The sequence below is a fragment of the Podarcis tiliguerta genome, assembly GCF_965153285.1.
Source record: "Podarcis tiliguerta genome assembly, chromosome: 12".
Lineage (NCBI taxonomy): Eukaryota > Metazoa > Chordata > Lepidosauria > Squamata > Lacertidae > Podarcis > Podarcis tiliguerta.
This window is the reverse complement of record NC_139545.1, coordinates 5455398-5481703: the sequence shown is the minus strand read 5'-3', so window position 1 is coordinate 5481703 and position 26306 is coordinate 5455398. Positions and strand designations below refer to the sequence as shown.

The 26306-nt window shown below is 44.1% G+C and overlaps 1 protein-coding gene across 1 annotated transcript in view; it reads right to left on the bottom strand.

Moving 5' to 3' along the window:
• Positions 1–26306, bottom strand: part of LOC310661335 (uncharacterized protein) — a gene marked incomplete at its 3' end in the record, with an annotated part of 330664 nt that overhangs the window by 289043 nt on the left and 15315 nt on the right. The gene's annotated exons all lie outside the window — the stretch shown is intronic.

The window sequence follows — 26306 nt, the reverse complement described above, 5'->3', positions numbered from 1 at the left end:
TAGAGACAAGACGGCACAGAGCAACAGGGAAGACTCTTGCCTTTCAATGGCAAATTATATCCCAGCAATGTAAAAGTGAAAGATTTGTACCTACATACATTTCCATCCGGGAAAGCAAGAGGCGCCATTGTTGTTCAAAAAGACACCTGGGCCAGGAAAAACCTTGCCTGTAAGCTGCCTTGAGTCCTTGTCAGGGCAAAAAGGGGGTATAAATAAATATATTTACCTTGCCTTGCAGGATATCTTTGGGAAAAGAAAAGGCTAAGGAGTAAACCCTACCCAAATCCGGAATGGAGTCCCTAAGGCAGTTGGATGGTGCCTTGTATGCCTCCTTCCAGCACTGGTGTTAGACGTCTTGCTCTGCTTTTCTTTGGACCAGTGAGGCAGAGAGGGGAGTCTTGTTGTCTGGGCAGTTCAGGACCTCCACACACTCTGCTTGCACCTTGGAGAGGTCACTGCGGCAGTTTGACTTCATCTCCGGAGGCCCACTCCATTGTCTCTCAAAGGCAGATGGATGACAACAACAACAACAAAAACAACAACAATGGGAAGGTGTGGGACAGGTCTAGTGAGGAGCCTAAGGACCAAACGAGGAGGCCTGGAGATACGCATTCAGCTGCTAGGCATGAGGTTTCCCACCAATCTTAAAGGACAGTTTCAGTGATATCATTCTCCCACTTCTTCTGCATTGAAAGAGCATAAACACATCTTGTGCAGCAAGTTTTTAAAATAACGACGCTACATATTTGTGAAGCTGGAGTGAAATGAAAACCAAACGGATGTGTATTAAAGAACTTTCTGCTCTCATTCCAGGGAGCAATAAAACAATAAATATTCAGTGCCCTAGGCTTAAAAAATGTCACACTGGATCCAGAGGGTATCAATAAATACCACGTCCAACAAAATCTGTGCCTGTCCTTATGAACACGAAATATGTTCTGACGTGCACTTGCTAGAAATAGAGCCCTAATGAAACAGGCAGCAGTTCCTTCTGAGTAAGCATATATAGGAACGGACTGTAAGGATGCAATGCTGTGCACACATACTTCACAGTAACAGTGGCGTAGCGTGGGGGGTGCAGGGGGGCCGGCCGCACCGGGCGCAACATCTGGGGGGGGGGGCGCTCACGCTCGCAGATCTCTACCCCTACCTGGCTCACTCACTCTCTCTCTCTCACTGCAGTGCTGGCTGTGCAAATCCGATCCGAGCCGCCGGGTCGCCGCCCACTCTGGAGGGGGTGTGTGTGCCAGGCATGCGGTGCGGAGAGAGAGCGAGGGACTATCTGGGGGAGGGACAGTGCATCGGGGGGCGCAAATTACTTGCCTTGCCCCGGGTGCTGACAACCCATGCTACGCCACTGCACAGTAAGCCCTATTGAACTCAGTGAGGTATGTTTTTGAGTTAACATAAAAGAGAATAGACACAGGAATATGAGCTGTCAGCATGCGACAACAGCCACACCCCAGGAATGGCTTTGACTGCAGGCTAAGCCAGGAGAGGGTAGCCATTGGGTCTCAAACCCTCAGTGAGTTAGGGCCTTCTCTGCATGTGAAGACAGGGGGTTTTCTGACCTATTAGCCATCCGCTTTCAGTGTCACTAGTGACACTCCTGGACACTTCTAGCATTGTGGAGTTCTTTGGAGCTGGTCTTCCTAAGAGGTATTCTAGGCAAGGCTGCATATACACTATACATTTAAAAAACATTTAAAACATGTGATTTCCCCCAAGAAACTGCCTCACAGTACTACAGTTCCCAGCACCCTGAACAAACTGCAGTTCCATGTGCTTTAAACGTGGTATAGTGCATGCACAGGTTAAATGCGCTGTTTCGGCTCTGCTTAAATACTTAATGCGCCGTAGGACAGAAAGAGGAGAAAGGTATGCATTTTTTGTAGGTCTATTTCCACAGTGAGCATAATGCGCTCTCTCAAATCACTTTCCAAGGAGCTAAGGGAACAGATTATGGTTTGGGCATCAGGCCTAAGAGTCCATAAAGTTGGCTCCCGGATATTTTCTAGCTCACTACTGCTCTCTGCTGATGGATCTTACATATTGAATAGGCCTGTTTTCACTACCCTACCTGCTGAAAAGCCATGAAGATAATGATTGCAAAGAGATCCTTCTTTTTAACTTCTTTAGGGGAATATCATTCCCAGTTTGATGCGACATTTCTAAAGTTTGCCAACGAGACCTGTCCCAGAACTAAGTGCTCCATCTCACACCGTTTATGAACCAAAAGTTGCCCATCCATAGAAAAGCCTAACTCCTTTTAGGTGTGTGTGTGGAGAATACACATTAATACTACCTACAGTACAACAGCAGCCAAGAAGCTCAATACAAGCTTTCCACAAAAGGGAACCCTGTGATAACAAAATCTCCTCCAAAATCTATGGATGGTGTGAATGGCAGTTTGCATTTCTTGGTACCGAAGGTGTTGATCTGGTGTGTAGAGATCTTTCCTACTCTAATTAATTCAAGAGGGATCTCAAAGCTGCTCTGTGCGAAAGAAACAAGCAGAAGGTTCATGATGTTTGGGTTATTCCTTCAGAGAAGTTGAGTACAGCTGGCTTAAACTGGTTCTGTTATCTTTTTCTGTCAAGGTCATGCTGATTAAGGTCTATCTCTCTTTCCAACTGAAACTGTATATAGAATCATAGAATCATAGAATCATAGAATCATAGAGTTGGAAGAGACCACAAGGGCCATCGAGTCCAACCCCGTGCCAAGCAGGAAACACCATCAGAGCACTCCTGACATATGGTTGTCAAGCCTCTGCTTAAAGACCTCCAAAGAAGGAGACTCCACCACACTCCTTGGCAGCAAATTCCACTGTCGAACAGCTCTTACTGTCAGGAAGTTCTTCCTAATGTTTAGGTGGAATCTTCTTTCTTGTAGTTTGGATCCATTGCTCCGTGTCCGCTTCTCTGGAGCAGCAGAAAACAACCTTTCTCCCTCCTCTATGTGACATCCTTTTATATATTTGAACATGGCTATCATATCCCCCCTTAACCTCCTCTTCTCCAGGCTAAACATGCCCAGCTCCCTTAGCCGTTCCTCATAAGGCATCGTTTCCAGGCCTTTGACCATTTTGGTTGCCCTCCTCTGGACACGTTCCAGTTTGTCAGTGTCCTTCTTGAACTGTGGTGCCCAGAACTGGACACAGTACTCCAGGTGAGGTCTGACCAGAGCAGAATACAGTGGCACTATTACTTCCCTTGATCTAGATGCTATACTCCTATTGATGCAGCCCAGAATTGCATTGGCTTTTTTAGCTGCCGCGTCACACTGTTGGCTCATGTCAAGTTTGTGGTCAACCAAGACTCCTAGATCCTTTTCACATGTACTGCTCTCAAGCCAGGTGTCACCCATCTTGTATTTGTGCCTCTCATTTTTTTTGCCCAAGTGCAATACTTTACATTTCTCCCTGTTAAAATTCATCTTGTTTGTTTTGGCCCAGTTCTCTAATCTGTCAAGGTCGTTTTGAAGTGTGATCCTGTCCTCTGGGGTGTTAGCCACCCCTCCCAGTTTATATAGTATGCTTAGTCTTAAGACAGTGCCAATCCTGAATGTATTGGATTTGTGACCATGATGCTCATTTGCCTTCAGTAGTAGTAAAGCTCTGCTGGACGGAATATTAATTGCCTCTGCTGTATTTTTTGAGAATCCTGCAACGAATTTAAGTTTTTTACTCTGCTAACTATACACTGGAGTTTTGCTCTGGATCAACGTTGAGTAGAATTCATGACAGTGAATAGTCAAATAGTCAAACCTTGGAACTTGAAAGTAATCCGTTCCGGAAGGACATTTGACTTCCAAAACGTTCGAGTTCCAAGGCGCGTCTTCCGAGGAACGTTAAAAAACTGAGACATTCGGCCATGGAGTGGTTCGAGAACTGAGGTTTAACTGTATACCAAATATTATAAACTAGGAGTTGTTCCCCTACCCAGTCACCTCACCAACCTCCCTGCCATCCCCCCCACATCAACCCACAGTGTCCCCTGTTATGGGACTACAACTCCCATGATCCTTAGCTAACAGGACCAGTGGCCAGGGATGATGGGAATTGTAGTCCAAAACATCTGGAGGGCCAAAAGTTGGGGGTGCTTTATTCATGTATGTGACTACAGCAGCAAGGATATTACTTGCCCCCAAATGGAAAGAAGTCCCAGCAAAAGAAGAATGGATACAAAAACATGCGGAATATGCAGAAATGGCAAAACTTACCGGAGAAATAAGAAATCAAGATAACAAACTTTTAATAAAAGAATGGAAATGGTTTATGGAATATTTGCAAACAAACTGTAAACAGATAAGAACATTGGCAGGATTATTGTAATAACCTGCAGATTTATAAGAGTATATATTTAAAGTAGATGAATAAATGAGCAAATTAAGTTTATTTGGATATGCAGAAAATATTAAAAATATATTTAAGGAACCACAGAAAGAGGGGGAAGGAAGTCAGGTTTTGAAATGTTAAAATGAGTGTAAAATTATTGAAATGTATAAAACTGAAAATCATAAATAAAATATAAAAAGGGGGGGAAGAAGAGAAGGTTGTGTATAGTTGATGGGCGTTGTACATATATGGAGGTTTGCTTGTTCAATTCAATTCTCAAACCTTTTATTGGCATCACATACAAACATCCATAGCAAATCAATACAGTGGTACCTTGGGTTAAGTACTTAATTCGTTCTGGAGGTCCGTTCTTAACCTGAAACTGTTCTTAACCTGAAGCACCACTTTATCTAATGGGGCCTCCCGCTGCCGCTGCGCCGGAGCACGATTTCTGTTCTCATCCTGAAGCAAAGTTCTTAACCCAAGGTACTATTTCTGGGTTAGCGGAGTCTGTAACCTGAAGCGCATGTAACCTGAAGCGTATGTAACCCAAGGTACCACTGTACAGAATTACCGCCTTCCCAGTGACACAAAACATTTGTCCAATGAAAGAGGCAAAGCAGTCTAACATTACATCTCTCCAGGGAGATCAGACCTCTGCAATGTGTTTCGACAACAAAAAACCAGATAAAGATATTTAGCCACTAACTTGGTGAGCTCCTGATTATTCCCCAATAACAGAAAATGTATGACCTCTAACTCTGGTTTCCAATAGGGGATGCAGAGTTGATCTAGGGTACACAACGTGGGACAGCAAAAATCTTAAAAAAGCTGCCTGAACTCGTTCTACCAGCTGGATAAACCCTGGCAGCTAGACTGGAATTCCGTAGAGCAACTGAGCTATAACTTTGGTGTTGAAGACCTTGAGGGCAGAGGGGATATGCGAATTACCTCTTGTTATAAAGAAACACATTATGGCCTACATAGACATCTTACTGGCATTCACCGCCGTTGCACGATGCGTGGACCATAGAATCCTATGATGGAATGTATTTCCCAGGTAATTGAATTTGAATACCTGCTGGAGGTTTGCTTGTTAATGAGCTGTCGCTTCCAAATTACTATGTTGAATATGGAACTTCATCTTGAAGACAACACATTGAACTAGTAATGAAATACATTGTGTGAAAGTACTACGGGTCATTTGAGGGCTCTGCATCCTTCATCTCTTTTCCATGGGGCTGCTGAGGAATGAAAGAGGGAGACATTTAAGTACAGTGAGAAGGGAGAGACTCTGAAAGACGGAAAATGGCTGTTCTAGACAGCAGCGGAAGTTTGAGTACAGCAGAGATGGAGAGACACTGAGGGGCTTTTGATGTTTTTTTGTTTTTTAAATGAACCAGTTTTTACAAGGAGAAATAGCAGAGATGGGTACAGCACTCAAGCTTATACCAAAAAGCAAACACAACACACCCCTTCCAAACTGCCTTCTTGCTGTGCTCACACCTTGTTTTAAACCGCCAAGGGCTTGGCCAGATGACTTTCAAGTATCATCTAAACTGGACTTTTAACTGCTTTGCAAAAAGAGCAGGTGTAGCAGAGTCCATGCTCCTCTCTCGTTTGTATAGGAAATCAATCGGGCACCAGGTCTTTAAATATATCTTTTGCTTCTCTGAAGTAAAGGGCGTTGGAGATACAGATCTCTGGAGCGATGTAGGTTAATTGAAATACATGTAATAATGTAATCTGGGTGCTGGCTTTGTACCACATGGTATACAAAGCATTTGGTATCTTATAAACACGCTGAATAGATCACATCCTAGCGATGAAAAACCCAGGGGGAACAAGAGGGGGGACCAAAATAAATACAGGTAAATAATGGAGAGGTTTGGGAAGCAGGCATTTCTGCTGGAAAACAAAAAGCATTCTGTCCCTTTAAAACAAGGTGTTTCAGATGCACCAGAAGGTAAAGGTACTGAGGGGGAAAGCTGGGAGGAGAAGCAGATGTGGGCGAGGACAGCGACCATATGAATTATCTGAGTCAGAGCCACACACACATAATTCCCGAGACACTTATTTCCAGACAGATTATGAATGCAGCTAAAGTGGCCTGTGAGGGAAACAGAAGGCGGCCGAGCCAGAAGCCGATTCTTTATTTCCTACAGTTTAACTTGGTGACCTTTGCGGCTCCGTCGTATACGATTGGAATGGCAGATTTGAGAGGGCAAATTCCCCCATCCCAGCAACACCAACGAGCAAGCATTGGTCAGGAAAAGAAAGTCCACTTCCATCCCACACAAGTGTAGCAAACAGCTGGAATACTGAGCGGCCGCAGAAGCGGGAGGCCTTTCCCCCCAGCTGATGAAAGGAGGACAGCCAGCACTAGATTCAGAAAATATTCCTGGACCCTTAAGGAGGGAAACATTCCTCTAAATGCAAAAGCTCTTCCTACACAAGTCTCAGAGGTCTGAGTCTGAATCTGGCAACCTCAGCTGGCAGCACATGCTCTGGCCATTCTGACCCCAGCCTTGACCCAGAAAGCGATCTTTAAATGTCCGGCAGCATATAATACACACCGTTAGGCAAAGCAGGCCAGCCTCTTGCTTGACCTTTGCTCACAAATATAAAGGTAAAGGTACCCCTGCCCGTAGGGGCCAGTCTTGACAGACTCTAGGGTTGTGCGCTCATCTCACTCTAGAGGCCGGGAGCCAGCGCTGTCCGCAGACACTTCCGGGTCACGTCACCAGTGTGACAAGCTGCATCTGGCGAGCCAGCACAGCACACGGAACGCCGTTTACCTTCCCGCTGGTAAGCGGTCCCTATTTCTCTACTTGCACCCGGGGTGCTTTCGAACAGCTAGGTTGGCAGGCGCTGGGGCCGAACGACGGGAGCGCATTGTTCACAAATATACACTTCCTTAAATATAAGGGAGTCATAGCTGTCAACTTTTCCCTTTTCTTGCGAGGAATCCTATTTGGAATAAGGGAATTTCCCTTTAAAAAAGGGAAAAGTTGACAGCTCTGAAGGGAGTTCAACTACATTTCCCCCTTAATTTTCACACAGAGCCCTGTAAGCACACCTCTCTTCTGTGCTATTTGCGTGCATGTGCAAACGTTATTACCATAGAGTAGAATTTGAGTCATTTTTATTTTTTGAATGTTGCTTCTAGCCGACGCAGGTTTTGCACCTTAGCCACAGATCTGTGAAATTAACATATTGTGATGAGTTTGTGGGTGCCAGACCCCCATAATCCCTGGATCCAGCAAGTGTTAAAATCTAAACAAGCCGGGCCAGATTCCTAAACCCCTGGCTATAGCAAGTGTTAAAATATAATCCTGGCTAGCTTCTCGATGAGGTAATCGCCTGGGTCTCAGGCTATTAAGAGAACAAAGGAAAGGGGGCTCTGTGCGAGATGGCAAATGGGTAGGGCCCCTCCCTCATCTTGCAGATACTAAGAAGGACAAAAGCCAGAGTTTTGGGGCTGTGATATAAATTACAAGTAAAGCAGCAAGAGAGAGTCACAGAGAAATTTTTGATTTCTGTTTTACTCCAAGTCTGCAACTATAAGAGAAACAAGACCGTTTTGGGGTGTTAATGTTGTGAACTCCTTAATTGCAGGCTCAGGTTGTATATGTGTGAATAATCCTTATATCATAAAAAATACCACAGTCTCCACTTTACCTCATTTCCAAAAGAAAACACAGACCCTGGGTAAATGCCTGGAGCCCTGGAATCTTGCACTGCTCAGAGATTCGGGTGCCTTTAACTTCTCGAACAATTTTTCTCTTGCAGGTTTTGCACGTGTTCCCAAAGTGCTCCAGGGATTGCCATAGTACAGTCATACCTCAGGATGAATACACTTCAGCTTAAATATTTTCGGGTTGGGCTCCGCGGCGACCCGGAAGTAACAGAACGGGTTACTTCCGGGTTTCGCCACTCACGCATCTGCAGATGCTCAAAATGGCGTCACGCGCATGCGCGGAAGCTGCGAAACGCAACCTGTGCACATGCAGACGCACAGTCATGTCTTACATTCGCTTCAGGATGCAAACGGGGCTACGGATCGGATCCCGTTCGCATCCAGAGGTACCACTGTACTTGAAAGAAAAGCGGCTAACACTGTACGCCAATACAGGCTCGCAGGGTGGTTGGCATGGTGGAGCAAACTTTAGAGGAAGCCACCTTCTACGAAGGACCCATCCACACTTTCGTTCACCCTGTGATTTCTACTCCCAGGTCTGAGAGGTTTTTGTTTTGTCTTGTCTTGCCACTTTCCCCCAGGAAAACTGGTTGATCTTGGTCAGTGTTGTGTCATTGTTCAACAGCAGTTCTCCAGGATTTAATGGGATATTCCAAGCCGTACTGGAGATCCCTGGATTGAATCTGGGACATTCTGCATGCAAAGCAGGTGATCTTCCACCAAACTATGGCCTCCTCTATTCTGGAGGATTTATCATTTGAGATAATATACTCCTGCAGTAACTTACACAGTATCTGGGATCAAAGAACTAACCAGAATCCTTATAGGGCTGCCATACATACAGAATTTCCTGGACATATCTGGGATTCGTCCGGGCGGAATTTCTGAAAATCAACGAAAACCCAGGTGTATGGCAAGTGTTGATTTTTTTTGCTGAATTTCAAAAAAAAAAAAGCTCAAAAACTTCCATTTTTAAAGGAGATTTTGTATCTGGATTTTCACTATTTGAAATATGGCAACCCTATCTTAGCAACGCAGAGATGGCATAAGCAGACTCCATGAATTAAGTCCCTCAGTTGAGAATAGCACTCAAGAATCCCGATTCCTAGTTTTCATAAATATATATCACTGGAAATTACAAAGCCAGTATTTTTGGACAATAGCATTGTACCATTAATAGATTTTGTTAAAGGATATTTTCTCCATTTAAATGACCCCAGAGCTTGGTGCAGCATAAAAACAAATAATTGAGACACAATGCTGGTTGTGCTCAGTTGTTGTTGTTTGTAAATGGTTTGTGAGTATATGAGGGAATGAAAATAAAACTATTAAGCATGACCTTTCTCGTCTCACAATTGGTGTCTTGTGTATTAAAGTTAGCCCTGTTTAGGGAAGCTTTTAATATCTGAAGGGCTATTGCATTTTAATATTTTGTTGGAAGCCGCCCAGAATGGCTGGGGAAATCCAGCCAGATGGGCGGGGTATAAATAAATTATTGATGATGATGATGATGATGTCACATACTTAAAAAAATATCGAAACTTGGATGCAACGCAAGTGTAGTTACAATTACATCTGTTAATTATTTACATGGCAGCTAATTACTCGTTTTAATTATTTAATTAGTTGACTAGCACTAGTTCAGTCATTCTCCTACTGCCTCTCAGCTCTTCCTAGCAGTGGCGTAGCGTGGGGGGTGCAGGGGGGGCCGGCCGCACCGGGCGCAACATCTGGGGGTTAGGGTTAGGGGGCGCAAATCCACGAGTTAGGGGGTGCAAATCCACGGGTTAGGGGGCACAAATCCATGGGTTAGGGGGCGCAAATTACTTGCCTTGCCCCGGGTGCTGACAACCCACGCTACGCCACTGCTTCCTAGGACTTGCTAGCGTCTATTTTCCTTCCTTCCTTCCTTTGCTGCTGCATCCGAATTATTCTCTCTCCCCCAGATTGTTTTCATAGCTTTTCCATTTTGGTGAGGAATGCAGCAGATCCCGGTTGCTGTGCCAGCCGCCTCAGGAAGTTTATTGAGAGATGCTGTTGGCAACCTTGCCTCCTTCAAAGCTCAGGTAATTTGTGAAGGGAACCCGGGGTGACTTTGGGGGGGTGGAATTTGCTTTGCCATTCACCGAGCCAGCCGGAGTCTCAAAGTGGTGTTTCTCTCTATGAAACAGTTCCAGCCAGTTCTTCAAAATTTATTTTCCAGGTTAACAAATGCCTTTCTAGCACCACACGGAGATTTACACAGAACCAGCCACAACTGCACAGTCACAAGAGACCTCTCAAAGCCGGAAGCAAATGTTTGGCCAAAAATGACCAGAAAGAAGGACCCTATACAAATCAACATCTTACTTATTTAATAAATATGAACGAATCTTTATTGCTAAAAGCTATGAGCTTTTAGAGACATCACCTTGCCAACAAAGGTCTGTATAGTTAAAGCTATAGTTTTCCCAGTAGTGATGTATGGAAGTGAGAGCTGGACCATCAAGAAGGCTGATCACCGAAGAATTGATGCTTTTGAGTTATGGTGCTGGAGGAGACTCTTGAGAGTCCCATGGACTGCAAGAAGATCAAACCTCTCCATTCTGAAGGAAATCAGCCCGGAGTGCTCACTGGAGGGACAGATCACGAAGCTGAGGCTCCAAGACTTTGGCCACCTCATGAGAAGAGAAGACTCCCTGGAAAAGACCCTGATGTTGGGAAAGATGGAGGGCACAAGAAGAAGGGGACGACAGAGGACGAGATGGTTGGACAGTGTTCTCGAAGCTACCAGCATGAGTTTGACCAAACTGCGGGAGGCAGTGGAGGACAGGAGTGCCTGGCGTGCTCTGGTCCAGGGGGTCACGAAGAGGCGGACACGACTAAACGACTAAACAACAACAATGAGCCATCACAACTGGTCACAAGGCATAGTTGATTTAAAACTGAACAGCAGCAACAGCAAAGCAAACATACAAAAATGTAGAAAAAATCACTCTTGCCTAAGTTAAGCACTTCACATCTCACACTCCCCGTTATGATACTTGTCTTGGAGCCTAGCTCTCAACTTAACTTGCAGCCAAGGCAAATTTTTGCAACCAGTGCAGTAATAAATACATTACTGCGGGCCAGCAAAATAGAGTTTTTAATAAATATATATATAGGAAGGGGGAAAAAGGTATCATACATTATATTTCCCCAACCCAACCCAACCCAACCCAACCAATGTTTAGAAAGTAGTTTAAGATATTTTTCCAGGCTTTACAGCCACAGAAAATAGTTATAAACAGTGATAAAAAATGAGGTGCCATTACTTATACAATACTTACTCATTATTTATATGAGCTTTGGGTTCCACCACAAAATGGCTGCCATGGGCAGCTAAAAAATAGGTGCCGGTACATCATACCAGTTACTATTATCACAAAAAGCCCTGCTTATAAAGTATTGTGTTGGCTTTAATTTTTTTTTCATTCCAGAAACTTAGAAACCATGTTCATCTTTCAATAAAATTGTGTTTTTGAGGGTTTATTCCAGCTGGCATTTGTTAACTTAATTCAAATAACATGGCCATTCCCCCATATTTTCCTGAAACATTCTGAAATAGGAAATAGCTTTTCCATTGGCGACCAAGGCATAGCCTTGCGCATATTAGAAGGCATCTTGACTAAATATATGTCCACTTTTTCTACTTCTGTATGGATTACATGCAAAAAAATAAAAATAAAATAAAATAGGGATTTCTTGATCATCCGTGTCCTATTGTAACTATGATTTCTTCTGCGTTTTGCAACGCCTTGCTCCAGAAATGTTTTATCCTGACACAAAACCTGAAAATGTGTACCAAGTCCACTTTAATTGCTTCTCATCTCCAGCATCTTATCTTAGTTTTCTAAATTACACCTGCAAGGTGTTAAATGCCACTGATACATGTATTTGAAAAAAGTTTTCCTCTTTGCACACTAGTTATTGAAATAATTTATACTCTGCCCTTCCACAAAAGGTCTGTCCTTCTAAGGATCTAATTTCATATTTACCAGAAGATTATAAAAAGTACCGTATTTTTCGCTCTATAAGACGCACCAGACCACAAGACGCACCTAGTTTTTGGAGGAGGAAAACAAGAAAAAAATATTCTGAATCTCAGAAGCCAGAACAGCAAGAGGGATCACTGTGCAGTGAAAGCAGCAATCCCTCTTGCTGTTCTGGCTTCTGGGATAGCTGCGCAGCCTGCATTCGCTCCATAAGACGCACACATATTTCCCCTTACTTTTTAGGAGGGAAAAAGTGAGTCCTATAGAGCAAAAAATACGGTAACTGTGCAGTCCTGGGACAATTAGTGCAAATGTTTAAAGCAGTTGGACTTCACCCTGTTGATTCACGGGACTTTTGCCTGCAGGGCAAGGCCTGGTTCACAGATGTCAGGGTTAAGCAAACGTCTCATAGACTTTTATTGCCACCAATTTAACCTCACATCTTCAGAGGCAGAGTTGGATTTGGAACATATTTGATATAGCCTTTGAAGTCAAAAAAGGTACAGATGTTCCACATATGATAAGCACCTACAGATCCTTAGGAATTCGTTTTTTTACGCGTGCAAATGGGTAAAGAGACTAGACCTCCTTTTGTTTTTTTATTTAATCAAGAGTGGTTGCCATGTGTCCTCTTTTCCCAGGACATGTTCTCATTTCCAAGGTTAAAATTTGAGGAAAATTGCATTTATGTTCTTTGAATGGCCGCCATAGCATCATAGCGTCCTCTTTTTTGCTCTTCAAAATATGGCATCCCTATGACTTTCTTTCAAACATGTTATCCTTATGAAAATTCTTTAGCATTTTAGTTTGATTTCCCCCCAACATGTTCATTTTGTGTATTCAGCTTTAGCTAATGTAAACACTTTTGCAAGCATTTTTTCCTAATACCATGCAATTTTGTATGTTATTTTCTCTCTCTGATTTATTTTTTTGCATATTTCCCTCAATTTTTGCATTTTTCTAATATATGCATTGTTTGGTTGGACAACTGCATCACAAAATTCAGGTGGGTGGCTGTGTTTCAGGTCCCATATTTTTTCAGAAAGTGCAGATTTGACAATTTTGCTTTAATTGCGAATTGAATTGAATTTGACCCGCATCCCTAGTCTTCACTGACTTATTTTGGGAGTCAACCCACTCTGGCTTGGGTCCCCCCCCCAAAAAAAAAATGTTTTGTATTTCTTCAGACCTTGAGGTTCTCCCAACATTGTTGACACCTCTCTCTTTTGTGTGGGTGGTACCATTTTGGCTACATAAGCAATGACACACACTTCTCAGCATCAGGAATACGGGGAATGATTCATGTGGACTGGGGCTAAACCAGTGTGAGTAAGAGGAATATCAAAACATGTTGCCCATACACTAATTCCGAATTATCATATTGTAATACACTTCTTCCGCAGTCTTCAGCTATAAACATATATACACAATTCCAGACTGTTTTTCAGACGCAGAAATATTTTGCTGCGTCTTCATAAGGAACTTATACAGCTTTTAAAAGCTAAAGTTTCCCTACCCTTGTTTAAGGCCTAGTATTTACAATCTTTCCACCACAGTTGTGGAAATATATGTTATGCCTTTGTGAGTCTTGGTGTTCTCTTCAGAATTCTATGCAAAGCCCTGGAAGAAACATGTTATTGTCTTCACTGTAGATCTGTTAAAAAATGATATTTAGAGAAGAACAGAAATTCTGTGCCTTGCAACATTATCTCATGCATGTTTACTCATAAGCAAGACATGTAGAGTTCAATGGGACTGTTATGTATTCAGTGGTCTGTGTTTGCCTGAGCTTGAGTCTGGACTAATGATTCTGAGCCCCTGTGTTCTGATTCAGTATGTGATAGCAGGATTTGGGCTACTGCCATTGGCTCATAAACTCTGAGTTATGATTCGCAGCTTGGGCGTTTAGATAGCCAATCACATCGAGAGTGGGAGTGGCCCAGGCCTTCAGAAATCTTTATAAGCAGTTGCTTGGCCCCTGTTGCTCAGTTCTGTTAGTTCAATAAAGGCTCTTGCTGTTGTTGCTGTGTGGGAAGCAAGGGACTCTTCAGGGACCATTTCCAAATGAAACATATATTGGATGCTAGATTCAGGTAGGTAGCTATATTGGTCTGACGCAGTCAAAATAAATAAAAAAATAAAAAAACTTGTCCAGTAGCTTATTAAGAGACCAAGTAAGTTTGTTCTTGGTATAAACTTTTGAGTGCATGCACACTTCTTCAGATACACTGAAACAGAAGTCACCAAACCCTTATATATAGTGGGAGGGTGGTGTGGGGTTTTTCTCAGGAGGGTAGTAGGAGATGGCTGATTGACTCAATGAGTATGGTAAACCTGTTGACGACAGGAATGCACACGAAAACTTATACCCAGAACAAACTTAGTTGGTGCTAGACAGCTTTTTTACCTTTTAAATTTATATTGGATGTTAGTTTGCAGCCCTATCCTATGTAGAGTTAAATGAGCCCACACTGAAATCAATGATCTGACAAGTTCACGTAACTGCAACTTTACACTTTGGTGCAATGCATGCTTATTTGAAAGTAAGTTTCATTGAAATCTGAATCTGCCAAGTAAACATTATTGAGATTGGGCTGCCTGGCTGCACTCACAAGCAGACTTAGAAATGGCAGTGATTGGTGCAGTGTGGGGTAGGCATTTACCTAACCTCCCAGCAAATCAGTTGCTGCTATCTACCAGAAGGTGAGGTGGCCGTGTGGGTGGCATGATGCAAATGGACCAGCAAGAAAACCTATTTAAAACCAATGGTATGTTTACACCACACAGCCCTCCCTGCTGCCTCACCCCGTCCCCTCTTAGTACAGTGGCACCTCGGGTTACATATGCTTCAGGTTACATACGCTCCAGGTTACAGACTCCGCTAACCCAGAAATAGTACCTCGGGTTAAGAACTTTGCTTCAGGATGAGAACAGAAATCGTGCTCCGGCGGTGCAGCAGCAGCAGGAGGCCCCATTAGCTAAAGTGGTGCTTCAGGTTAAGAGCAGTTTCAGGTTAAGAACGGATCTCTGGAACGAATTAAGTACTTAACCCGAGGTACCACTGTAAGTGGTAGCGACTCACATGCTGTGAGGTCAGGTAAGTGTCTCCACCTCTCATCCACTCGCTCCACTGAAATCAATGGGACTGCTTTCCAAATAATTGACATCACAATCAGACAGTTAAGTTCTAAGCTGCCCAATCCTATGCATTTTTACTAAGAATTCTTGTTCAGAGAGGCTTGCTCCCAAGGAAGTGTCTTCAAGATTGCAGTCTTCGTTTCAAAAAGAAAAGTTACTTTTGAAAAGAATGGGCATCTGCACATCTAAAAATACAATTGACTGTATTATTTATGTGGAACAGTGCAGCTCTGTGGATTTCCCCCATCTGTTCAGCTGCAGAAAACTAAATTGAAGTTAAATGGGCTTTTAGAAAAATCATTATGGCTTAAATTGAACATGATTCATTGGGAAAATAAAGCCATATGTGTTGCATTAGTTTTTCATCTTTGCTCTGTCCCAGTTCTGCTTGATTGGATTCATGTCATATTTGGTATTTTAGATGTGACACAGCAATTTAGAGCTGAAGAAGACCACTCTGCATTTCAAAGTAGTGTTTACAGTTCCATTACATAACTTACTAACTAAAAAAACCAATAGAAGTTGGAGTCATAAGATTCTACAAGCTTCTCTGGACTGAACTGCTCTAAAACCATGCCTACATTGCATTGTTGATGTGCATACCACAGTAATTCATGCCTTCATCACATCCAGACTGGATTCCTATAACATGAAAAGCATTTGGATGTTTCAGTTGGTGCAGAATACATCCCACCAAGCAGCTTACCAGAGTTGGCTGCGGGAACTTATTGCACCATTTTTACAAGAACTACCCTGGCTCTTGCTTGGCTTCCAGGTCCAGTTAAAAGTGATAGTATTGACCTTTAAGGCTCTATAGTCATGGTTGCTCATACTGTTGAAGCAGACCCTGCGAGTGTTCCTATTTTCCAGGGACAGTCCCAGATTTACGGAAGCCGTCCCAGTTTCTGATTTGATCCTGGAATCTCCTGCTTTTCCTTAGGATGTCCCTATTTTCATTGGAGAAATGTTGGAGGGTATGGAGATATGTGACTCCCAAGCCACCCAGGGGCGAAGGAAGGCTCACCGGCACCCGGTGCGGGGTGTGGGGCAAACCGCTCGGAGGCGTATGCGCGTGCAACGTACACATGGCGCATGCACAGCACTGCTACGTGGCACACATGCGCTGATGGACGGTTTGCGGATGCAGTGCCGTATGGATGGTGGCGGGATCCTCTATTCGTGGCTGCAGCTGAGAGAGCTGGAGCTGCAAAGCTGCACACAGCCGATAGCTAGCAGGTAGGCTTCCCTTGAGCGCCACTTTGCAGCCCCGGCTCGCTGAGGCTTGGGATTTGCCGGGGGGGGGGGCGGAATGTCACCCCCGTCAGGATAGCACCCAGTGCACCTGCCTTGCTCCACCTCTGAAGCCGCCTGAAGGCAGCCCTGTATACACCCCCCCCCCCCCGTTTGTATATATGTTGGAAGCTGTCCAGAGTGGCTGGGGCAACCCAGTCAGATGGCTGGGGTATAAATAGTACAATTATTATCATTATTATTATGGAATAGGCCATCCCTATTTTCATCGGAGAAATGTTGGAGGACCACCCACTCTCCTATGAGCCTACCTGCAAATTAAAGTACAGTGGTGCCCCGCAAGACGAATGCCTCGCAAGACGGAAAACCCGCAAGACGAAAGGGTTTTCCGTCTGCAGAGGCGCTTCGCAAGACGAATTTCCCTATGGGCTTGCTTCGCAAGACGAAAATTGACGAAAAAATTTGAATTTTTTTTCCGCTCCAAAACCCCTTTTTCTGAAGCGCTAAGCTGCTAAAAGCATTTTAGCAGCAAAACCGCTAATCCCTTAAGCCTTAAAAAGCCGTTTTTAGCCCTTAAATTGTCAGTAGCGCTAATAGCGCTAATCCGCCAATGGGCTTGCTTCGCAAGACGAAAAAACCGCAAGACGAAAAGACTCCCGGAACGGATTCTTTTCGTCTTGCAAGGCACCACTGTATGGTACTACCAACATTGCAGAATGTTTGCCTTCCTCCTTTCCTTCCTGCTATTTTTGGGATGACTAGATCTGACATGTTTCTGGCCTGTATGGATTACTATGAACTGAGGCAGTTAATTTTACTTCTTGTTTACATTCCATTGGTTCATGTGGTTGCTTCATTTTAGAGCTTTGCAGACTTCCTTTTAATAAAATGGAAAGGCGAGAGACACAAGAGGGGAATTGCTAGCTTGTCGTTGGGAAGCTGGGTGTTCTTCATTCTGCTAGCTGATATTTGATGCACCAGATGTCTGGACTTCCTTTGGGGGTGAGAGGGGCTCCTCCTCTCTTTTATTGTTTTTAAATTGACATTTTAGTTAAATAGATTTTCAAACTACTGCCAAAATAGTTTCATTCCATGAGACTAACACCTCATTAACAAAACTAGTGCACTTTTGATCATTCTTCTTGTCCTTGGGTCCAGTAACATTCCAAAATGAGATAAGATAAAAAGGTCACTGTTGTTCAAGCAGGGACTTATGTTTGGCTTGTCTCTTTGCATAAATGTTCATAAAAGGTCTATTTACTCATCAGCATGGCTCATCAAACCCTACACAACTATCCCCTTGTAGACAATACATTTTCCCCAAATATATTGCCAGAAGCATTGAGATGATGTCAGCAAATTATAACCAGAGCTTTATGGGTTTTCAGAATATTTGGCTTTAAGTAAACCCAGAAGGATTATTAAGGGTCTTAGTGTTATAAGGTTATAACCTGGTTATAACCTTAATCTTTCTAGCAGGCTTCCTCAAACTCGGTCCTCCAGATGTTTTTGAGACTACAACTCCCATAATCCCTGACCACTGGTCCTGCTAGCTAGGGATCATAGGAGTTGTAGGCCAAAAACATCTGGAGGGCTGAGGTTTCCAGTATAAACTCACTTCGTTTACTGCTGGTGGATTATTATTTTATTATTATTTGTTTGGTTTTTCAAATTACATTTTTACAATCACATAGCCAACCTAAAACATGAATGAATGAATGAATCTTTATTTGCCTCAGCCATCAGCCATAGCAATAAAACAACAATACAATATACAAAGAATAGAAATAAGATGTCAATTATATAAAATACATTTTAGGGTTTTGAATCAGTAGTCAAATAGTAGATCTTATTCTAATTGCCCCAGCTAAAAACCTTGCAAGCTTTGCTGTCAACCTGCTCATCTTGATCTGCAAAGAGACGGGACAGTGTGGCACTGGCTGGCCAACCCAGAATGGACAATAAAAGAGGGGGGATAACCTCATTCCTCAAGTCTTTATAAAGAGTGCAACCGAGAAGGGCATGTGCCAATTAGGTACTGCCATCTCCACAGGGACATAAGGGTTTTTTGTGTGGAATCTGTTGGAATCGTCCCTCAAGTACAGCCGAGGGCAAATACTTTCCATCTTGCGAGAGTAAAAGCGAGTCTATATTTTAGAATTGCTAGGTTGTGCAGATAGGGTGCCAGAGAGTCGAAATGGGTAGGTGGGAAATTGTCATACCACGGGCAGAATTTCCTTATTGTGGCCAAGTTGTTCTGACGCTCGATATCATTTCGGCACTGACAAATTAGACTGTTTGCTTTACTAAAACCCAAAGTGAGTAGCTGTTGTGGTGATAAACCACAAGTGTGAAGTTTTTGATAGACAATTTTAGTCCAGGCGCTCTTGTGACAAACTTGCAGCACTAGGGATATTAGACTGGGGGAATTTGAGTTTAGGCAAAGCCAATAGTTAAGTGTCCAGATCCGCAATTCTACCGAGGGAAGAGTAGCCTCTAGGCACAATGATGCATTTGGGGCACAAGGTGGTACAGAAAAAAATTTCCTTAAGAACTTTGATTGGACAGCTTCTATAGATCCCAGGTAAGTGCCTGTCCAGATCTGAGCCCCATATAATAACTTTGCTAGGGGTTTAGCTTGGAACACGTTCAGGACTGATGGTATACGTTTACCACCTTTTGTGTAGAAAAAGCGTGTCAGAATTTTGGCTTTGGGGTGCTTTTTCTTTTGCACATTTCTGGCGTGCTCCCCATTTTCCGTAGACTGGAAAATAAGGCCAAGATATTTGAAAACTTTGACCTGTTCAAGTAGCTGGTTGTCCATGCGCCATCTATGGGCCCTATAGTTTCTTGGGAAAACTAACAGTATCCCCAGAAAATTTATTAGCCTGGCCTCCAATAACTACAACTGAGGTCAAAAACCTCATTATGCAGCTAAAAAACAACAAAGCACCCAGGCATCAATCACTTGCCTCGGGAACTCTTGAAATCTAACATTGATTGGTGGGCACCCCTCCTTGCGGTAATATTCTCTTTAAAAAAAAAAAATTATTAAGTTTTAACACAAAAAGTAAAACAAAGAAGAAACAGAAACAGAAACAACAGAAAAATACAAAATTGCAAAAACACAACACATCAAAAAAGAAAACAACAACAACAATAAAAACAATTCCATTTTCATAATATTTTTTGCATTCACTTATTTCATTGACTTCCCCATACCTCCCTTCACTGTATTCCAGATCTTATATTTAATCAGCAAATCCCTACCCTCTACCTTAAATTAATCCTTATCTTAAATTTAATATCGTAATATAAATTAATCTCCTTAGCATCTTAAATATTGAATCTTTTAATTTTACAACTTTATACTAAAAACCTTTTACGTTCAATCTGATGTCATTCTAACATTCATTAATCTTATAATGTTTCTGTAGATAGTCTTTGAATTTCTTCCAGTCTTCTTCCACCGTCTCTTCTCCCTGGTCTCTGATTCTGCCGGTCATTTCAGCCAATGACTACTAATAGTCCATTACTTTCATCTGCCATTCTTCCAGAGTGGGTAGTTCTTGTGTCTTCCAATACTTTGCGATGAGTATTCTTGCTGCTGATTGATTCATCTGGTTTACTCCCTGACGCTTGGGCCACAGCAGTAGTCATCCCAATATTCAAAAGGGGCCTCACATCTGATCCGGCTAGCTACAGACCAATCAGTTTGTTACCTATAACTAGTAGACTATATGCAAAGCACCTCTATAACAAGCTAGCCAACTGGATAGATGATGAGGCTATTCTCGCTGAAGAGCAAGCAGGATTTAGGCAAGGCAGATCCACTCTAGATCATTGCTTTGTTCTAGCACATCTCATTGACAAGTATGCTAAGAAACCACGTGGTGTGCTTTTTCATCGATTTGAAAGCTGTATTTGACTCAGTTTCGTGAGAAAGACTGTGGGATAAGCTGAACTCCTCAAGTATAGACAGACTACTGTACTTGGTCAAATGCTTATATAAAGATACTGTGTTGAACGTGCCCTGCTCCACAAATGGACAACTTACAGGATCTGTACCAGTCACAAAAGGAGTCAAGCCCCAGCACTGTTCACCTTATATATAAATAATATTGTCCAGTGTCTAACATATCCAGAATATCATGCCCCTAAATTGGCCACAAAACCCATCTCAATACTATTATAAGCAGATGATACGGTTCTTCTATCCCAAATAAAAAGATTGATGAGGGCATTTTCAGGATATTGCCAGAGAGAACAGCTGGCCGTGAATTACAAGAAACCAACATACAAGATAAAGACAAGATTCCAGGGAATCTCCTGGACTTCCCTCCTCCCCTTTGTGGGTCCTATTGTTATTCATTTTCTCCTGCATCTTTTATAATAATCCAAATCTTTTACATCTCCATTATATCTAAAATTCACCATAAAACTACAAGTGATTCAAATCCTACTAACAATGTTAACTGTTTACAATGGTTTTTAAGATAAATTATAATTCCCCCCCATTCTTTATTAATATTTTGGTCTTCCTGGTTTCTGATTCTTCTGGTCATTTTTGCCATTTTGGCATAATCCATCAATTTACTGTAATTTGCCATTCTTTTCTGGTTGGGACTTTATCTTCTTTCCATCTCCGGGCCAATAACATCTGGGGGATTATTTTAAGTTGGTCATGTGTCCTGCTTCATTTCATCTAACCTCCTTAGCAACAAGATTGACAGATTTTTACTTTTTATTTTCTTTAATATCAGCCTTCTCTGCCACCTCCTGATTGAGTCTTGGTGAGACTAAAAAGTTAGTTCTCTTCCAGCTTTTAAACATCCCCACCTGGGATCACCTTAAAGGTAAAGGGACCCCTGACCATTAGGTCCAGTCGTGACCGACTCTGGGGTTATGACGCTCATCTCGCTTTACTGGCTGAGGGAGCCGGCGTACAGCTTCCGGGTCATGTGGCCAGCATGACTAAGCCGCTTCTGGTGAACCAGAGCAGCGCACGGAAACACCGTTTACCTTCCCACTGGAGTGGTACCTATTTATCTACTTGTACTTCGTGCTTTCGAACTGCTAGGTTGGCAGGAGCAGGGACCGAGCAACGGGAGCTCACCCCATCGCGGGGATTCGAACTGCTGACCTTCTGGTCGGCAAGCCCTAGGTTTTGTGGTTTAACCCACAGTACCACCCGCCACCTTAACATCCAGCTATCTCACTGGCCGAATTGTCTGTGCTGAGTTACCTGGATGGTGGCTGGTTGAAAGAGATGCTGGATCTGATAGAGACTTTGCCTGATTCAGCAGGGCTCCTTATCTTATAAGGTTATGGCAAGCCTTAGAATCCTTATGGGAGGGAATCTTTCATGGCCATACTGATATAATTTAGAAGACTCCTAGGGGCTCCGCTGTAAAACTCAGTCCTATAATGATTCCCGCAATGACTAAGCGCTGATCAATTTTGGAGTAAAACCAGGCCTCCCTCCCCCAAATGTTCTGACTTTTATATACTCAAGGGACTCCCTGCACATGAAGCATAAAGTTTGAAAATTAAATTACCACTATGGTCTGCCGCAACTGTCACTGAATCCTTCTCCCACTCTGCTTCAGTTTGCTTACCTTTCTTATTTTTGCAACGAGAGCCCTCTGTTTAAGTTCATTCTAGTCTTGCTGTCATCCATCTGCACAGTGGCGTAGCGTGGGTTGTCAGCACCCGGGGCAAGGCAAGTAAGTTGCGCCCCCTAACCCGTGGATTTTGAATTATGCTTTTGAATTCTGGTGCTGGAGGAGACTCTTGAGAGTCCCATGGACTGCAAGAAGACCAAACGCATCCATTCTTAAGGAAATCAGCCCTGAGTGCTCACTGGAAGGACAGATCCTGAAGCTGAGGCTCCAAGACTTTGGCCACCTCAGGAGAAGAGAAGACTCGCTGGAAAAGACCCTGATGCTGGGAAAGATGGAGGGCACAAGGAGAAGGGGACGACAGAGGACGAGATGGTGGGACAGTGTTCTCGAAGCTACCAGCATGAGTTTGACCAAACTGCGGGAGGCAGTGGAAGACAGGAGTGCCTGGCGTGCTCTGGTCCATGGGGTCACAAAGAGTCGGACACGACGGAACGACTAAACAACAACAAACAACAACAACCCGTGGATTTGCGCCCCCTAACCCTAACCCCCAGATGTTGCGCCCGGTGCGGCCGGCCCCCCTGCACCCCCCACGCTACGCCACTGCATCTGCAATTACACTGCTCTTGCGAGCGAGTCAAGCTGTGTCACACCTTTTTGCTGCCATTGGCCTGAGCTACTCCAGTGTCACAGTCTGTGATGTCATAGAGACTTGGACCACGCAACTGTCTGCTTTGGAACAATGTGTGTGTGGGGAGAGAAACCTATTCTGTGTTCTGAGGAGGCTCAGCTGCATTCTGGGTAAGTTTACACTAAGCAAAAGGGTACAAGAGGAGTTTTTGAATAACACCTTGCTAATGCCCATTGGTCAAGCAGTTTCAGATCCTAATTCTGGAAAGAGATAGACCTCTGTAGCAACTTAACATTGTAGGGGATGAATGCTTAGAGAGAGAGAGAGAGAGATAATATTTACTTTGTGCAAACCCTTTAAGGTGCCATGTTTTAAAAAAATGATATGTATAGACCAGGGGTCGGCAACGTGCGGCCCATGGGCCGGATGCGGCCTGCGAAGACCATTTTACCGGCCCATGAGCTGCCCCTGAACCCAGCCTCCCGCTTGGCGAGTCCCCCCCCCCGCGCTGTGCTAAACTGGCGCAGTGCGGGGACTTGCCAAGCGGCGCCAGAAATCACGTCTGCACATGCACAGATACCGGAAATTGCATCTGCGCATGTCCAGATGTCGGAAATCGCTTCTGCGCAAGCGCGATTTTCAGCGTCTGGGCATGCACAGAAGCGATTTCCAGTGTCGCACTGTGCCAGTCCGGCCCACAGATGATCTCCGTGGGAGTGATCCAGCCCATGGCCAGTAAACCTTGCCGACCCCTGGTATAGACTCATGTGATGTGCGTTAGTTCTACATTAGTGTTAGCCAAAGGACCATGAATGGTGTAGATGCATATTTTCTGGAATGGCCTGGTGGACACCCAGAACATTGGGATAAACTAGAGATATGGCTATGGTGTGTTATGACTGTGTTTCTCAGCCAGATGGGTGGGGTATAAATAATAAAATTATTGGTTTTATTATTATTATTATTATTAATAATAATAATAATAACAATTGAATTAATATACAGCCCTATACTTGGAGGTCTCAGGGTGGTTCACAGAATAAAATCAAAATATAAAACCACAAAATACATAATCAAAAGCATTCAACAGATGGGGAGCCACTACAGAGAAGGCCCGTTTTCGTGTTTCCTCCCTCCAGATCTCTCAAGGAGGAGGCACAAGAAGGAGGGCCTCAGAAGATGATCTCAGGGTCTGGGTAGGTTCATATGGAAAGAGGCGGTACTTGAAGTATTGCGGTCTGAGCCATTTAAGGCTTTATAGGTCAAAACCAGCACTTTGAATTGACCCCGGAAACTAATTGGTAGCCAGTGCAGTCAGACCAGGATTGGTGTACAGTGGTGCCTCGCAAGACGAAAAGAATCCATTCCTTGAGTCTCTTCGTCTAGCGGTTTTTTCGTCTTGCGAAGCAACCCTATTAGCGGATTAGCGGATTAGCGCTATTAGCGGTTTAGCGGCTATTAGCGGCTATTAAAGGCTTAAGGGATTAGCGGATTAGCTGCTAAAAGGCTATTAGCAGCTTAGTGCCTTAGAAAAAGGTGGTGGGGAGCAAAAAAACCCCGCAAGAATCGCAAGACATTTTCGTCTTGCGAAGCAAGCCCATAGAGAAATTCGTCCTGCGAAGCGCATTGAAAAACGGAAAACCCTTTCGTCTAGCGGGTTTTCCGTCTTGCGAGGCATTCGTCTTGCGGGGCACCACTGTAATATGCTCAGAGCATCTTGCTCCGGTGAGCAACCTGACCGTTGAATTCTGTACTAGCTGAAGTTTCCAAACTGTCTTCAGAGGCAGTCCTACGTATATCACATTGCAGTAATCTAATCTTGACGTTACCAGAGCATAGACAACAGTAGTTAGACTATCCCTATCCAGATAGGCTGGGCGCAGCTGGGCCACCAGGCGAAGCTGATGGAAGGCACTTGGGGCCACTGAGGCCACCTGACCCTCGAGCGACAGCACAGGATCCAGGAGGACCCCCAAGCTACGAACCTGCTCCTTCAGAGGAAGTGTGACCCCATCAAGATCTCCCACCCAGGAAACCACCCACTAATAGTACTTCAGTCATATCTGGATTGAGTTTCAGTTTGTTGGCTCTCATCCAGTCCATTACCGAGGCAAGACACTTTGTTGTTCTTCCTGTTGTTTGTTTAGTTTGACTCTAATTGTTCTGCTGCAACTACAGAAAAGTATTGCAGAAAGCAGATGGGCAGCTCACAGAAATGAAGACCGAGGCAGGGTGAGGGGCAGAGACAGTGGCGGAGCTTCATACTCCGGCACCAGGGGGTAGAGAGCAGGCAGGGCTGGGTGGCGTGGCACACGTCCTGGGGGCATGGTGCCCAGCGAGGGCGGGGGGCAGCTGCGATGGCACTCCACCACCCCCTCTTCCTCTGCCAGTGGGCAGAGATAAGTAAGCCAGCATCTTGCCTTACTACTCTGCCACTTTTGCTTTGAAAGATCTCCCTGCTGTTCGTAGGTACATTCTCCCTCAAGATTTAAGCTTTCCAGCTCATGGAAAAACAGCACCGGAGCCCTTCAACAAAGGGAAAAGGCGATGGAAGCTCTCCTCATGAAGGCAGCTGAATGCCTGCCTATGACAGGAGCACAAAGGCTGGAATTAGAATTTCAAAGCCAACATTATTATCCCTTTCTTGTTTTCTTAGCTGGAAATGCACTCACGTTGTGTGTGTGGACTTGCTTTCAGTTCTGCGCCGCCAACATTTAAGATGAAATTTAAACATGACTTAGGCATTTGGAAAAGGTGCAGCCTCTCTGCATGTCATTGAATCTAGGGGGAACCCAGGATCCTGTGCTTTTACTTGCACTTCTGCTTGAAGTCTCTTTAATGGAAAGCCTTTGAAGAACACAAAGGAAGGCGAGGCTGAAGAAGAGTAGGGCACTCAGCGATACAGGAGACAAAGGTCAGAAAGACTTTACACATGCCAGACCATACTACAGTGGCGACTAACCTGTGGCTCTGCAGGTGATGTTGGATTCCAGGGCCGATCAGCCATAGCCCGACAACACCTTGAGGGCCACAGGTTAGCCACCCCATCTTAAAGACTCACTCACAGACTCCACACTCTGGGGAATATTGTAGGGCAGTGGTAAGGAGCCTCCAGCCCACAGGCTGATTAAGGCTGGCAGGAGGGGTCCTAATTTATTCCAAGAAGCTGCTTCCCCCAGGTGTGGGGCAGGCAAGGGTGAGGCTGTGTGAGAACAATCTGGGACCTTGTTCCTCGGCAAGTGGGGTTTGTGGTTGCCTTTTAAACTGTGGCAATCACTCCCCCCAGAAGACACGGCTGGTCCTCAACTTGGGTGGCTTTTTTAAAAGTGTTAGACACATTCATGGAGGAGAAGGCTATCAAGTACAGTGGTACCTCGCAAGATGAAAGAGTTTTTCGTTTTCTGAGTTGCTTCGCAAGACGGATTTCCCTATGGGCTTGCTTCGCAAGACGAAACATCTTGCGCCTTTTTTTTAAAACCACCAATGCATTCCTACGGGAAACCGTCAATACGCAGTGGTGCTTCGCAAGACGAAAAAACACGTAGAACGAAAAAAACTCGCAGAACGAATTAATTTCGTCTTGCGAGGCATCACTGTACTCTTTTGCTCA